This window comes from Cynocephalus volans, chromosome 2 (genome assembly GCF_027409185.1).
Source record: "Cynocephalus volans isolate mCynVol1 chromosome 2, mCynVol1.pri, whole genome shotgun sequence".
NCBI lineage: Eukaryota > Metazoa > Chordata > Mammalia > Dermoptera > Cynocephalidae > Cynocephalus > Cynocephalus volans.
Genome location: NC_084461.1, coordinates 149,708,971 through 149,723,633, shown reverse-complemented (window position 1 = coordinate 149,723,633; position 14,663 = coordinate 149,708,971). Strand labels below are relative to the sequence as shown.

The 14,663-nt window shown below is 43.9% G+C and overlaps 1 protein-coding gene across 1 annotated transcript in view; it reads left to right on the top strand.

Moving 5' to 3' along the window:
• The window catches only part of SLIT3 (slit guidance ligand 3), a 597,642-nt gene that overhangs the window by 525,358 nt on the left and 57,621 nt on the right, over nucleotides 1–14,663 (top strand). The gene's annotated exons all lie outside the window — the stretch shown is intronic.

Genomic DNA, 14,663 nt, shown 5'->3' with positions numbered 1-14,663 from the left:
CCATGATCAGCATCCTTCACACTTCACCCCCAGTATTCCAAGCAAGACTGCCTGGGGGTGCCCTGTGTGGACAGATCCCAGCAAAATGGCAGTAGAGCCTTCACCAAGCTGACAGACATGGGCTTTAACAAGGGAGCAGGAAGCACAGCTCCCCCTGGCACGGAAGGAGTGTCTGACCCTGCTCTGCCTAAAGATACTCCAGAAACAAGTGGAAGGATGCTAAGGCCCAGGGCTCCCATGCACAGTTGTATAGGCGATGTATTGCCTCATTTTTCTATATCATCTCCAAATCCCTTGCTCTGCATTCTACTCTCCTAGTTCCTTGGCACTCTCTCCATCTGATTCCAGCAACAGTGCAGGAGAATTGCAAAAACTTTGTCCAGTGGGCACTATGGCTTACAAAACATTTTTATGAATATGATCCTATTCCACCTTAACCCTATGAAGCATGTGGCCCCATTTCGCAGATGAGGTCTTAGTTCCGAGTCCTGTTTATTCTCAGAACAGAAGTTTTCTTATTCCATAGCCCGAGCTCCTGCCACTGATTCCTCAGATTTTGTGCCTGTACCAGAAGTTCCCAGTTAAATGAAAAAGGTGCTGTTCTCTTCCTGAAAAGTTTTTTTTTTTTTTAATTTTATTTTGTCGATATACATTGTTTTTTTTTTTTTTTAGCTCCTGAAATTTTTTTACTTTACGTTTTTTTTTTTTTTAATTTTATTTTGTCGATATACATTGTAGCTGATTATTGCTCCCCATCACCAAAACCTCCCTCCCTTCTCCCTCCCCCCCTCCCCCCCAACAATGTCCTTTCTGTTTGCTTGTCGTATCAACTTCAAATAATTGTGGTTGTTATATCTTCTTCCCCCCCCCCCCGGTTTGTGTGTGTGTGTGTGTGTGTGTGTGTGTGTGTGTGTGTGTGTGTGAATTTATATATTAATTTTTAGCTCCCTCCAATAAGTGAGAACATGTGGTATTTCTCTTTCTGTGCCTGACTTGTTTCACTTAATATAATTTTCTCAAGGTCCATCCATGTTGTTGCAAATTGCAGTATTTCATTCGTTTTTATAGCTGAGTAGTATTCCATTGTGTAGATGTACCACATTTTCCGTATCCACTCATCTGATGATGGGCATTTGGGCTGGTTCCAACTCTTGGCTATTGTAAAGAGTGCTGCGATGAACATTGGGGAACAGGTATACCTTCGACTTGATGATTTCCATTCCTCTGGGTATATTCCCAACAGTGGGATGGCTGGGTTGTATGGTAGATCTATTTGCAATTGTTTAAGGAACCTCCATACCCTTTTCCATAGAGGCTGCACCATTTTGCAGTCCCACCAACAATGTATGAAAGTTCCTTTTTCTCCGCAGCCTCGCCAGCATTTATCGTTCATAGTCTTTTGGATTTTAGCCATCCTAACTGGGGTTAGATGGTATCTCAATGTGGTTTTGATTTGCATTTCCCGGATGCTGAGTGATGTTGAGCATTTTTTCATATGTCTGTTGGCCATTTGTATATCTTCCTTAGAGAAATGCCTACTTAGCTCTTTTGCCCATTTTTTAATTGGGTTGCTTGTTTTCTTCTTGTAAAGTTGTTTGAGTTCCTTATATATTCTGGATATTAATCCTTTGTCAGATGTATATTTTGCAAATATTTTCTCCCACTCTGTTGGTTGTCTTTTAACTCTTTTAATTGTTTCTTTTGCTGTGCAGAAGCTTTTTAGTTTGATATAATCCCATTTGTTTATTTTTCCTTTGGTTGCCCGTGCTTTTGGTGTCGTATTCATGAAGTCTGTGCCCAGTCCTATTTCCTGAAGTGTTTCTCCTATGTTTTCTTTAAGAAGTTTTATTGTCTCAGGGTGTATATTTAAATCCTTAATCCATTTTGAGTTGATTTTAGTATACGGTGAGAGGTATGGATCTAGTTTCATTCTCCTGCATATCGATATCCAGTTATCCCAGCACCACTTGCTGAAGAGGCAGTCCCTTCCCCAGTGAATAGGCTTGGTGCCTTTGTCAAAGATCAGATGGCAGTAAGTGTGTGGGTTGATTTCTGGATTCTCTATTCTATTCCATTGGTCAGTGTGTCTGTTTTTATGCCAGTACCATACTGTTTTGGTTATTATAGCTTTGTAGTATAGCTTAAAGTCAGGTAGTGTTATGCCTCCAGCTTTATTTTTTTTGCTGAGCATTGCTTTGGCTATTCGTGGTCTTTTATTGTTCCATATAAATGTCTGAATAGTTTTTTCCATTTCTGAGAAAAATGTCTTTGGAATTTTGATGGGGATTGCGTTGAATTTGTATATCACTTTGGGTAGTATGGACATTTTCACTATGTTGATTCTTCCAATCCAAGAGCATGGAATATCTTTCCATCTTCTTGTATCCTCTCTAATTTCTCTCAGCAGTGGTTTGTAGTTCTCATTATAGAGATTTTTCACATCCTTGGTTAACTCAATTCCTAAGTATTTTATTTTTTTGGTGGCTATTGTAAATGGGCAGGCTTTCTTGATTTCTCCTTCTGCATGTTCACTATTGGAGAAAAGAAATGCTACTGATTTTTGTGTGTTGATTTTGTATCCTGCTACTGTGCTGAAATCATTTATCAATTCCAGCAGTTTTTTTGTAGAGGTTTTAGGCTGTTCGATATATAGGATCATGTCATCTGCAAACAGGGACAGTTTGACTTCATCTTTTCCAATCTGGATGCCCTTTATTTCCTTCTCTTCTCTGATTGCTCTGGCTAGTACTTCCAACACTATGTTGAATAGGAGTGGTGAGAGTGGGCATCTTTGTCTAGTTCCTGTTCTTAAAGGAAAAGCTTTCAGCTTTTCCCCATTCAGGATGATATTGGCAGTGGGTTTGGCATATATGGCTTTAATTATGTTGAGATACTTTCCCTCTATACCTAACTTATAGAGGGTCTTTGTCATGAATGAGTGCTGAACTTTATCAAATGCTTTTTCAGCATCTATAGAGATGATCATATGGTCCTTGTGTTTGAGTTTATTAATATGGTGTATCACATTTATTGATTTGCGTATGTTGAACCAACCTTGCATCCCTGGGATGAATCCCACTTGATCGTGATGAATAATTTTTCGTATGTGTTGCTGTATTCTGTTTGCTAGTATTTTAGTGAGGATTTTTGCATCTATATTCATCAAGGATATCGGCCTGTAGTTTTCTTTTTTGGTTATATCTTTACCTGGTTTTGGTATCAGGATGATGTTTGCTTCATAGAATGAGTTTGGGAGATTTGCGTCCGTTTCAATCTTTTGGAATAGTTTGTAAAGAATCGGTGTCAATTCCTCTTTGAATGTTTGGTAAAATTCTGCTGTGAATCCATCTGGTCCTGGGCTTTTCTTTGTTGGGAGCCTTCTGATAACAGCTTCAATCTCCTTTATTGTTATTGGTCTGTTCAAATTTTCTACGTCTTCACGGTTCAGTTTTGGGAGCTTATGTGTGTCCAGAAATTTATCCATTTCCTCCAGATTTTCAAATATGTTGGCGTATAGTTGTTTATAGTAGTCTCGAATGATTCCTTGTATTTCAGATGAATCAGTTGTAATATCGCCTTTTTCATTTCTAATTTTTGTTATTTGAGTCTTCTCTCTTCTTTTTTTTGTTAGCCATGCTAATGGTTTGTCTATTTTATTTATCTTTTCAAAAAACCAACTTTTTGATTCGTTGATCTTTTGAATTGTTTTTTGGTTTTCAATTTCATTCAGTTCTGCTCTGATCTTAATGATTTCTTTCCGTCTGCTAACTTTAGGTTTGGATTGTTCTTGTTTTTCTAGTTCTTTAAGGTGAAGTGTTAGGTTGTTCACTTGCCATCTTTCTATTCTTCTGAAGTGAGCGTTTAATGCAATAAATTTTCCCCTCAATACTGCTTTTGCAGTATCCCACAGGTTTTGGTATGATGTATCATTGTTTTCATTAGTTTCAATAAACTTTTTGATTTCCTGCTTGATTTCTTCTTGGACCCATATGTCATTAAGTAGAATGCTGTTTAATTTCCATGTGTTTGTATAGTTTCCAGAGTTTTGTTTGTTATTAATTTCTAGTTTTAATCCATTGTGGTCTGAGAAGATACATGGGATAATTCCAATTTTTTTGAATTTATTGAGACTTGATTTGTGACCTAATATGTGATCTATCCTGGAGAATGATCCATGTGCTGATGAGAAGAATGAATATTCTGAGGTTGTTGGGTGGAATGTTCTGTAGATATCTGCCAATTCCAATTGGTCTAGAGTCTTGTTTAGATCTTGTGTTTCTCTACTGATTCTTTCCCTAGATGATCTGTCTAATATTGACAGTGGAGTGTTCAGGTCCCCTGCTATTATGGTATTAGTGTCTATTTCCTTCTTTAGGTCTAATAGAGTTCGTTTTATAAATCTGGCTGCTCCAACATTGGGTGCGTACATATTTATGATTGTTATGTCTTCTTGATGGATCAGTCCTTTTATCATTAAGTAGTGTCCCTCATTGTCTCTTTTTATGGTTTTTAGTTTAAAGTCTATTTTGTCAGATATAAGAATAGCTACTCCAGCTCGTTTTTCTTTTCTGTTTGCATGGTAAATCTTTTTCCATCCTTTCACTCTTAGTCTGTGTGAATCTTTATGGGTGAGGTGGGTCTCTTGTAGACAGCATATAGTTGGGTCCTGCTTTTTGATCCAGTCAGCCAGTCTGTGTCTTTTAATTGGGGAATTTAAGCCTTTAACATTAAGAGTTGTTATTGAAAGGTGTTGATTTATTCCTAGCATTTTATTGGTTGTTTGGTTGTCTTAGGTGTCTTTTGTTCCTTGCTTTCTGATTTACTGTTTGGTTTCTTTGTTTGTTGGTTCCTTAGGTTGTAGATAGTGTTTTTGTTAGCTTGTTTTCTCTTCATGAATGCCATTTTTATTATACTAGCGGGTTTAGATTTTTCTTGGGTTTTTATGGCAGTGGTAGTTATTTTTCAGGAACCAAACCCAGTACTCCCTTGAGGATTTCTTGTAAGGGTGGTCGTGTGGTAGTGAATTCCCGCAGTTTTTGTTTGTCTGAGAAATATACTATTTGCCCCTCATTTCGGAAGGATAGCCTTGCAGGGTAGAGTATTCTTGGCTGGCAATCTTTGTCTTTTAGTATTTTGAAAATATCATCCCATTCCTTTCTAGCTTTTAGGGTTTGTGATGAAAAGTCTGATGTTAACCTGATTGGGGCTCCCTTATAGGTGATTTGACGCTTCTCTCTTGCAGCTTTTAAGATTCTCTCTTTGTCTCTGAGTTTTGCCAATTTGACTATGACATGTCTTAGAGAAGGCCTTTTTGGGTTGAATACGTTTAGAGATCGTTGAGCTTCCTGGATCTGAAGATCTGTGATTTTTCCTATACCTGGGAAGTTTTCTGCCACTATTTTGTTGAATATGTTTTCAATGGAATCTCCATTTTCCTCCCCTTCTGGAATACCCATGACTCGGATATTTGAGCGCTTGAGGTTGTCTGATATCTCTCTCAGATTTTCTTCCATGTCCTTGATTCTTTTTTCTTTCTTTTTGTCTGCTTGTGTTATTTCAAACAGCCCATCTTCAAGTTCAGAGGTTCTCTCTTCAACTTCGACAAGCCTGCTGGTTAAACTCTCCGTTGTGTTTTTTATTTCGCTGAATAACTTCTTCAGTTCAGCAAGTTCTGCTACATTTTTTTTCAGGACATTGATTTCCTTGTATATTTCCTCTTTCAGATCCTGTATACTTTTCCTCATTTCATCATGATGTCTAGCTGAGTTTTCTTGTATCTCATTCAGTTTCCTTAGAATTATCACTCGAAATTCCTTGTCAGTTATTTCAAGGGCTTCTTGTTCTATAGGATCTAGAGTATGAGATTTATTAACTTTTGGTGGTGTACTTTCTTGATTTTTTGTATTTCTGGTGTCTTTTTTTTGGTGTTTATTCATTGTGGCAGGGGGTTTCACAGTCCACCGGTTTGAGACTAATGACTAACTAGGATGTTGCTGTGGTTGCCAATTTGGTATGGCTCCCGCCGTGACTGCTCAGTTGGCCTCTAGTGTCTTGTGTGTGTGGTTGCCTCAGGTCTTGGGCTTCTCCGGGGATCCACCTTTCTGGTCAGCTTGGACTCTGCTGGGCTGGTGGATCACGTACCACAGGGTGTGTGATCTCTGTTGAGCTTTCACTTCCTGTACAGGACTTCTCCCCGTTCCGTGTGCTCTGGCCCAGGCTGTTAGATCGTGCAGTGGCGACCCCACCGGGTGTGTGGTTTCTGTCGAGTCTCCGCCTCCCTGGCCGCACGTCTCCCCCCTCTGTGCACACTGTGCTGGGCTGGGATGTGTCTTTTGCACCCCTCGTCTATCAGCTGGGCCTTCAAGACCCTGCTCAGCACCGCCTCACCCAGGAAGTCTACCAGGTTTCTGCTAGGCACAGACGACCGGTCTCTCTGGGTGCCTTTGTAGCACTGTGTAGATCTTTCTCGGGTCCTTGTTCACTTTTGTATCCCCCCGGTATAAACCGAGTCTAGTGCCCGCCTGCAGCCTGCTCTCCGGCAGGTTCAAGCGGACCTGGGAACTCTCCTACCACACTATTCCCAACCAGAAATTCGTTAGGCTTTTTTCCAAACTGGTGGTCACAGAGATGGTATCTGCCTCCCAGTAACAGGAAGTTTACCGGGGGCCGGAATCCAGGGTGTGGTGGAGTGACAGTCGGCCCGCCCGTACTTCCTTGCCCTCCCAACACTGGTCGGGACGCCCCTCGCCCCCAGCCCCACCAGAGAACCGCGGAGGGAGTGGGAGAGGAGGCCGGCCCGCAGGCTCCGGAAAGCCCAGCGCCAGGCCAAGCAAATGGGCTCAGTGATGGCCGAGCAGGGCGGAGCTGCCCGCACCTGGGAAAATGGAGGCAGCACCGGCGGTGAGTGGCCTGGTGGTGCAGGCGGGGGCCGTGTGGGCATCCACCCCCCGAACAGAGCTGTACCAGGGATCACTCACAGTGCTGTGCCAGGTCGGGTGCTCGCTCTCTGTCTCTGGTTTGTCGCCTTCCGTGTTCTCGGCGCTGCCGCCTCGGGCTGTTCAGTCGCGGCGCGGCTCGGGCGCTCCCAGGAATCTTCTTTAATGCCGGTCTGAAACCTCGAATCCTGAATAGGGCAGCTGGCCGCCTTCAGTGCGGCCCCAGCCTCCGGGATCCTGGCTGCATCCACAGCAGCCCTGGCGCCGTGTTCCCTGTTTCAAGACTCGCTTTTGCAGCTAAGAATCAGTTCTTTTCCTGCTCCACACTTCAAAGCTGTTGCCTGTAAATGAGGCAGCCTCTCCTGCCGGGGGCAAAGTGGCGGTCACCCCCCACGACCGGTCAGCAGCTGTAGTCCTCCCTTAAGAGATGGTGAGAGGAAGGTCCACAAGTTTCCCGGCTGCCTGAGGCCCGGAAAAGTTTTTAATATTGTGGAGAAAACCTTAATTTCTGCCCCCTGGAAATTTCACACAGATGGACAAGGCACAGTCCCACAGTCTGGGGGGCCTCTCTGGAATGTGCCAGGAGCAGCACAGCTGGGGCCCGATGAGCGTCGCCATCAGCCACTCCCACAACCAACACAAACCATGGTCATCCTTGCATTCATTCATTGCTTAATTCATTCACTCAGCATGTATGGATTAGGGGGCCTCATGTGTCAGGGACTCTGCTAACCCTGGAGAGATGATGGTGAGCAAAACAGGTGTGATCCCTACCCTCTTGGGGTCCATGGTTTATTGGGGAAGGTAGATATGAACGTGGTCATCTCAGGAGAACATGTGAAGTGACTACCATGAAAAGTGCTACAAAAAAGAGGTGCAGGGTTGCAAGGACATCCTAAAGTGAGAGGTTTGACTTAGATGTGAAACTCAGAGAAAGCTTTTCATAGGAGGGCTGAGGAGCATACAGGTAGGAGGGAGGGAGTTACTGCACAAGCAAAGGCCTTGCATCAGCAGTGGGCAGAGCCGGGGAGGGACTGCCAGAAGCCCAGAACACCCGAGCAGCCACACAATCACACACCGCCACTCTCCACGCACATTGCATGTTTATACTTTGACGCTCTCTCCCCCTAGACCCCAGGCACACCCCCCTCCTCTGGACCAGCTTAGCATTACTTTCAGACACAAGCAATAGAATGCAACCCAGACTCCTACAGGGCATGTTTCTTTGCCCTGCCCTGCCAATGCCTTCTGGGGTAGAACCTGAGCATGCCAGCTTCTTAGATTAGCAAATAGATCCTTGGATGTGTGTTGTGGCTCCTGGCATTTCCCAGTGCTCAGGGAGACTGTAGCAAGGGCTGCCAGCCCAAGGGGAAAAAGGGAGTTCTTGACAGTCACTGAAAAGTCTGTGTCAGCCCTGGGTTTGGGCTGGGGCCATGCCCTCAAAGATCTGTACGAGCAAATGCCAATTGTATAGTGAGCTTCACACACTTTCCTTGGGCCAGGCTGTGCTGTGGGATGGAGGTCGCAGAAAACGACCCAGGTACCTCTCTTTCCTGAGCTAATTGAGTGCCAACTGACACTTATCAAAGGAAGAAAATGCCATGAAAACAAGGCTGTGGGTGCTTTTCCCCAAAGCTGGTGAAACAAAGACAGAAATAACAAAGATAATTGGATGCAATTATAATGTAGACTTCAGTGTTTGGGGAGGAGACCTGATTTTCTGCTTTGGAAATCGTAGTACTTCCCTTGGCCGGGCATGGCTTTCAAAGCACAGCAAGGAAGTCAGTCCTCACTTCTGTCCCTGAGCCATCTGCCAGGCAGGTGCGGGGAGGATGCCTCCAGAGCAATGAGGAGGAAAGTGAGTGCTGGAGAAAGTGAAAGCTGGCCCAGAAACTGGCTTGGAGCCTCTGGTTCAGGGAGAGTGGCCAAGTCCAGTTCCAGAGTTCCCAATGCTGGTTTTGCAGCCCCCTCTGGCGTCATTAGTTATCTCAGGCAGCGCTGCCAGCTTACAAAACAAAATTAAGCTTAATTCACTGAGAAGAAGCGAAAACAAAACTCCCCAGCATTTCTCCAAAGGGCAAGGTGTGGGAGTCTATTGCAAGCATGCAAGGCCCCAGCAATGCCATCCAAATGGGAAGCGACTTTTCCCCCTGGTCAGCCCTCTGCAAACTCTCGCTGCCCTCTTCTCTCTGTGTCTCCTCTCGATTGTATCTGAGCTATCATTTGCTCATTTTGTCCTTGCAAGTCCTCAGTGAAGTAGGGCTATGGTTCCATGTGCCCTCTTTAAGGGATGAGGAAATTTCAGAGAACTAAAAATCACTTGCCCAAGTGTCCTCATTGGTAAGCAGCCTAGTCAGCATTAGAAAACAGATTTGTCTAGCCCCAAATCCTATGCTCTTATGCATTACACCAGACGTTCTAAAACTTTTGGGTCTCAGATCCCTGAGATCTGAGGACTCCAAGAACTTGTGTTTATGTGGGTTAAACCTATTGATATTTACCATATTAGAAACTAACACTGAGAAAAAATTTTAATATGTATTTATTATTCCATTTTAAAATAACAATTATATACCCATCACTTGTTTATATAAAAAGCATATTTTTAGGACAAACAAACCAAGAGAAATTTAATTGAGAAGAGTGGGGTTTTATATTTTTGCAAATCTCTTCAATGTCTGGCTTCTTAGAAGACAGCTGGATTTTCATATCTGCTTCAGCATTCACTCTGTTGTGATATGTTGTTTTAGGTAAAGTATAAGAAGATACACAGATATGTAGTTGGAAAAAGGAGGAGTGTTTTAATAATTATGGATATTCTCATTAATAATATACCAAATTCAACAAGTAGTAGTTTCTGAAAGGCTAGTCGTAGTGTGGAAGCTACACCCATATTATGGAACACTTTGTCCTCTGTTATGTTAAAATTCACTGGTCCATCTTGTACTTTGAATGGAACTTTTCCCCATGCATGATCTTGTAACATTACAGCTTGATCATTTGGAAAATATTGGCTTATTGAGTTATGCAGATCTTCCAAATGTTGACACATTTCCTTATGTGATGTATATAAAAAAATAATTTCCATTAGTATCACCACCAATCTCCTCAGAAAAGTCTCTGAGTAAAGGGAAGCTGCCAAGCTCAATGTGGTAATTACAAGTTTTCCAAATTTTTAATTTTCACTTGGAAGCTCAAATTTTATCATTGGCAACAAATACCATCAGTGGTTTTCCAGAAATTGTCTACTAAATACCCATGTCTGAATAACCATTTCACCAGTCATTCTTTTAAGCAAAAATAGTGTTTCATGAAAAAAATGAAAAACTGGCTAGTTTAGCTTGCAACTCAATTACACAGGTGCTTTTGCCCAAGATGACCAATGTATATCATGTGCAGCAGAAGTGCTTAAGACTGTGTGCTCAAGAGGCTAGAGTTAATACAATAATTTTTCTGCATTCTTAAGTGAAACTGGATTTTTTTTTTCATCTGCAAGTGCACAGGGGTGAAGAAGAAAGTGACTACTTAGTACCATTGCCCTGGTTCATGCTAAGGTGCTAGCAGTTTTCCCCTCTACTGATTTTGTACCATGTATACAAATGTCAACACAATGGAAAAGGGAAATAATATTTTGATCTTATTACAAAAATAGTTTTGGCCTCATAAACCCCTAAAAGGGTCTCAGGGACTAACCCCCCACCCACCCACCCACCACCCTCCCCCGGGATCCATGGATAATACTTTGAGAACCACTCCAGTCATTACACATTGGCAGCGAGGAATACAGGGAGATACCTGCTGTAAGTCCACATTAAGTTCCTGATTTAAAAGGCAAGCCTGCAAAATCTTATTGAAAGCAGGGCAGAAATAGATGTGGGACATCTCAGCCCCACAAATGCTCTCTGCAAAGGTAGGGCCTCACTGCCTTCAGAAAGTACAATTATTACAATACAAGTATCCTTTTAGATTCTGGCTTACTTCACTATCCTAGAAGAACAGCAACCTAAAATTCTGTTTGCTTCTATTTATTGGAATGTTTACAAACATCAGGTCTTCCTGGTTCTGGAAACAAACTTTGCCAGCCTACATCTTTATAAGGGCTGCAAAGGAGAATCAGAATCTCATGCTGTTGATCAATGTGCCCACATCGTCCACCCCTGGTTAATATCCAGGAGTTTTGATACTGATTGTGGTCTGAGGACCCTGATCATAGATTTGTTGTCCAACAACTGATATTCCAAGGAGAGGAGAAGAGAAGGATGACATATCTCCCCCAAAGCACAATTATTGTAAGAAGGGATTTGTATTAGGATGTGAGGTCCGAGAACATCATGGAAAACAGGCTGACAGTGTGCACCTGTGTGTGTGCACGCATGCACACACACACACACAGAGCACTAACAGTAGACATGAAAGGGACAGGGCTTGGCCAGGAGGCAGGAAGGCACAGGGCTGAGACACATTTCTTTGAGAGTGAGTGTGGCAGAAGATGATGACAAGAAAGCGTTGGGTGAAGGAGAGGGAGGGACCTGCCTGGCACTGGTTAGCTCCAAAGGGCTAGAGGGTAGGAGTCTGGGGTCCAAAGAGCAGCTCAGTGGAAGTTTCTCCCGATCTACAATTTAATTAGGGGGGGACATGCATGCAGGAGAAGGTCAGAGCAGTGCAGAAGTGACAAGCACAGAGAGGCACAGATAGCATGTGCTCTGGAGTAGGGAGGACTCCGGGAAATTCTGCTCACCCTGGCCTTTACAAAAGCAAGGAAGAGTGTCCTGTCTGCCCTGCAAACCACCCCAGCCACCATTTACAGAGTATTTGTCATGTGCTAGGCGTTGTGCTGGATTTTTTTGTAGCCGATCTCCTTTAATCCTGCTAACCACGCTTCAAGGCAAGTATCATCACTCCCATTCTGTGGATGAGTTAACTGAGGCTCAGGAAAGTTGAGTAATTTTTTACGATCACACTGTCAATAAGCAGCAGAAAACACAGACTCATGCCCACGTCTGTCTGACCCCAAGGCCCAACCACCAAATCACAACCTCCCTATGGTAGAGGCCCATGTCCCTGTGTGTTCTGCCCGTGGCCTGGCATGTTGGGGACTTATAGAAGACAGCCATCTGATTTTAAGCAGGGAGAAGGCAAACCCAGGACCCTTGCCACAATGCTATAGGTACCTGTCAGTGTTTCTGGCCAGTTCCATCCTGACAGCTCGCCCTTCTTTAGCAATGCCAGCTGCTTCCTTCTGTGTCCCTCACACTGAGCGGACTCCCCAGAGCACCTAATGGAGCAACTGCCCATCACTGATGACATCCTTACCTTCCTCTGGCCCAGAAGAGACAGAAATGTGCCTCCAGCCAGCTGGAGGGAGTTGATCACATCTTTGGAGAGCAGGCCGGCTTTGGGCACAGCAGCACTTATGAGTCCTGGCGCAGGCCCTGGCCCAGAGAAGACCTCAACAGATGGCATCAGCAGAGGACACTTCTCGGCACTATCGGGCAGTCATGACCATCTATGGGAGGGACAGTGGGAGGCCTGAGCACAGGCCGAGAACTGAGAAAGCTCCCTTTGCTCATTCAAGTGTTTACTAAGTTTCTTGTGCCAGGCACAAGGAGCTGGAATATAGCAACTAACACTACAAATAAGGTCTCTGATCTCAGAAACTTAGAATGGGGGAGAAAGACAATAAGATAACCAATCATCAGATTAGCCATTTCAGACAGGAGGGAGTAGAGTAGGATTTCCCAGGAAAATAAAGGCAAGTGAGGAGCAGAAAGTACACGTTTTGTGAAGACCCCCAAGGTGGAAAGGTCTGATATTCAAAAAATCAGAGATGGAGCAAATAGAATGGGAAAGAGGATGGTGTGTGCTGAAAGCCTGAGAAGGGATGTGTAAGTTCCTGTAGACTGTGGTGAGGGCTGACTCTTTATCCCAGGAGAAATGCAGGAGCCAAGGAAGAATTTTAAGCAGGAAAGTGGCATGATCTGATTCTCATTTTAGAAATATTACTCCAGAAGAATAGAAAATGGATTGCAAGGGGATAATTATCTTTCAATAATCATATGTATTATTGGAGTGAGATAAGTGTGTATGTATGTGTGTATATATAGATAGACAGATATTTAAAATCTCTTGAACACTGTGTGCCAGGCACTGCTCTAAAAGCTGTCTATCCACAGAGACTCTCATCTCTTAATCACATCAAAGTGGTAATTATTATAAGCCCCATTTTACAGATGAGTAAATGTGAGCTCAGAGAGATTGAGTACCTTGCCTAAGGTCACACAGCTATTAGACAGTGGACCCAGGATGTGAGCCTCAGCTGCCTGCCTCCCAAGCTGCCCCTGCATCACTCCAGACCTCTGGTGGAAATCCTGGCCCGACAGGGTTTTCCTGCAAGTGACTGCCCCACCCTCTTTCACCATTCTGTTGGCCCTGGTTCAAGTGTTCTCTATGGGGCACCTGTCAGCACCAAAAAGCTCAAAACAGGAATGGGGAACATTCATTCACAGAGATCTGTGTGGATTTTCATGTGAGGCAGATGTGTCCTGTATACTTGTGCTGGGGCTGAAACAGAGCATTTAAATGCAGGTCAACGTGAAGGTTGACCCGCCAGAAATACTCTGGCAGTTCTAAGGCTTGTGGGGCCAAAGGGCAGTCTTCTGAAGGGGTCCCTCTGGGGACCTGGGCTGCAGGCTACAAGCAACTTTGGAGTTTAGCGTTTTCATGAAGGGCTTCCTACAAAGAGAGCTTTCCCACACAACCGCATCTGCATTTCTGAAGTGGAACCTTTTGATTTCACATCTTCTGAGCTGCGATGCCAGGTCGCCGGGGACATTCTGTACTGAAAGCAGCCCCCGCTCGGCTCCGCAGTGCCAAATGCAGCTCCACCTGGGGAGTTCTGAGGTTTTTCATTATACCAATTCCTGAGCATCTTCTGTTGCCAGGCAGTATGGAGGAATGCTGTGGTGAGCAAAACAGACATGGTTCTGCCAACATTAGTCACAGAATCACACTGAAGGTGTCATCGTGGAGCTTAAATGCCGTGAGGAAAATACACACAGAGCTTTGGGGATCTGTAATATCACTAGTGGGTGTGGAAACTGATATCAGCGAAGTGACACTGGAGCTGAGATCTGAGCATCTATAGCAGTAACCAGGTAAGGAGGGAAATGAGGGACTAGCATGGGGAAAGACCTGCTACACACATCCCCACAGAGGGGTTTGGGGTATTCAAAAAAGGGTGAGGCCAGTGGAGTTGGAACCAGAGGTCAGAGAAGAGTTTGATTTAAGAGGAACTGAGAGGGGAGGCAGGGCTGTGGTGGTTAATCTCCTGCATCAGCTTGGCCAAGCTGTGGTGCCCAGTTGTTTGCTCAGACACTTAGTCTAGATGTTGTGTGGAAGACATTGTGCAGATGTAATCAGCTGACTTTTTAAGTCAAGGAGATTACCATCCCTAATATGGAGGTGGGCCTCATCTAATCAGTTGAAGGGCTTGTAAGCAAAAATCTTGAGGTTTCCCACAGAAGAAAGAATTCCGCCTGAAGACTGTAACATAAAATCCTGCTTGAGTTTCCAGCCCACCAACCTGCCCTACAGATTTCAGACTTGCCGGCTCCACAGTGCATGAACCAATTCCTGAAAATATTCTTCTCTCTCTCTCAATATATAGAGATAGAGATATGGAGATATATAGATATAGATCCTATTGGTTGTGTTTCTCTGGAGAACCCT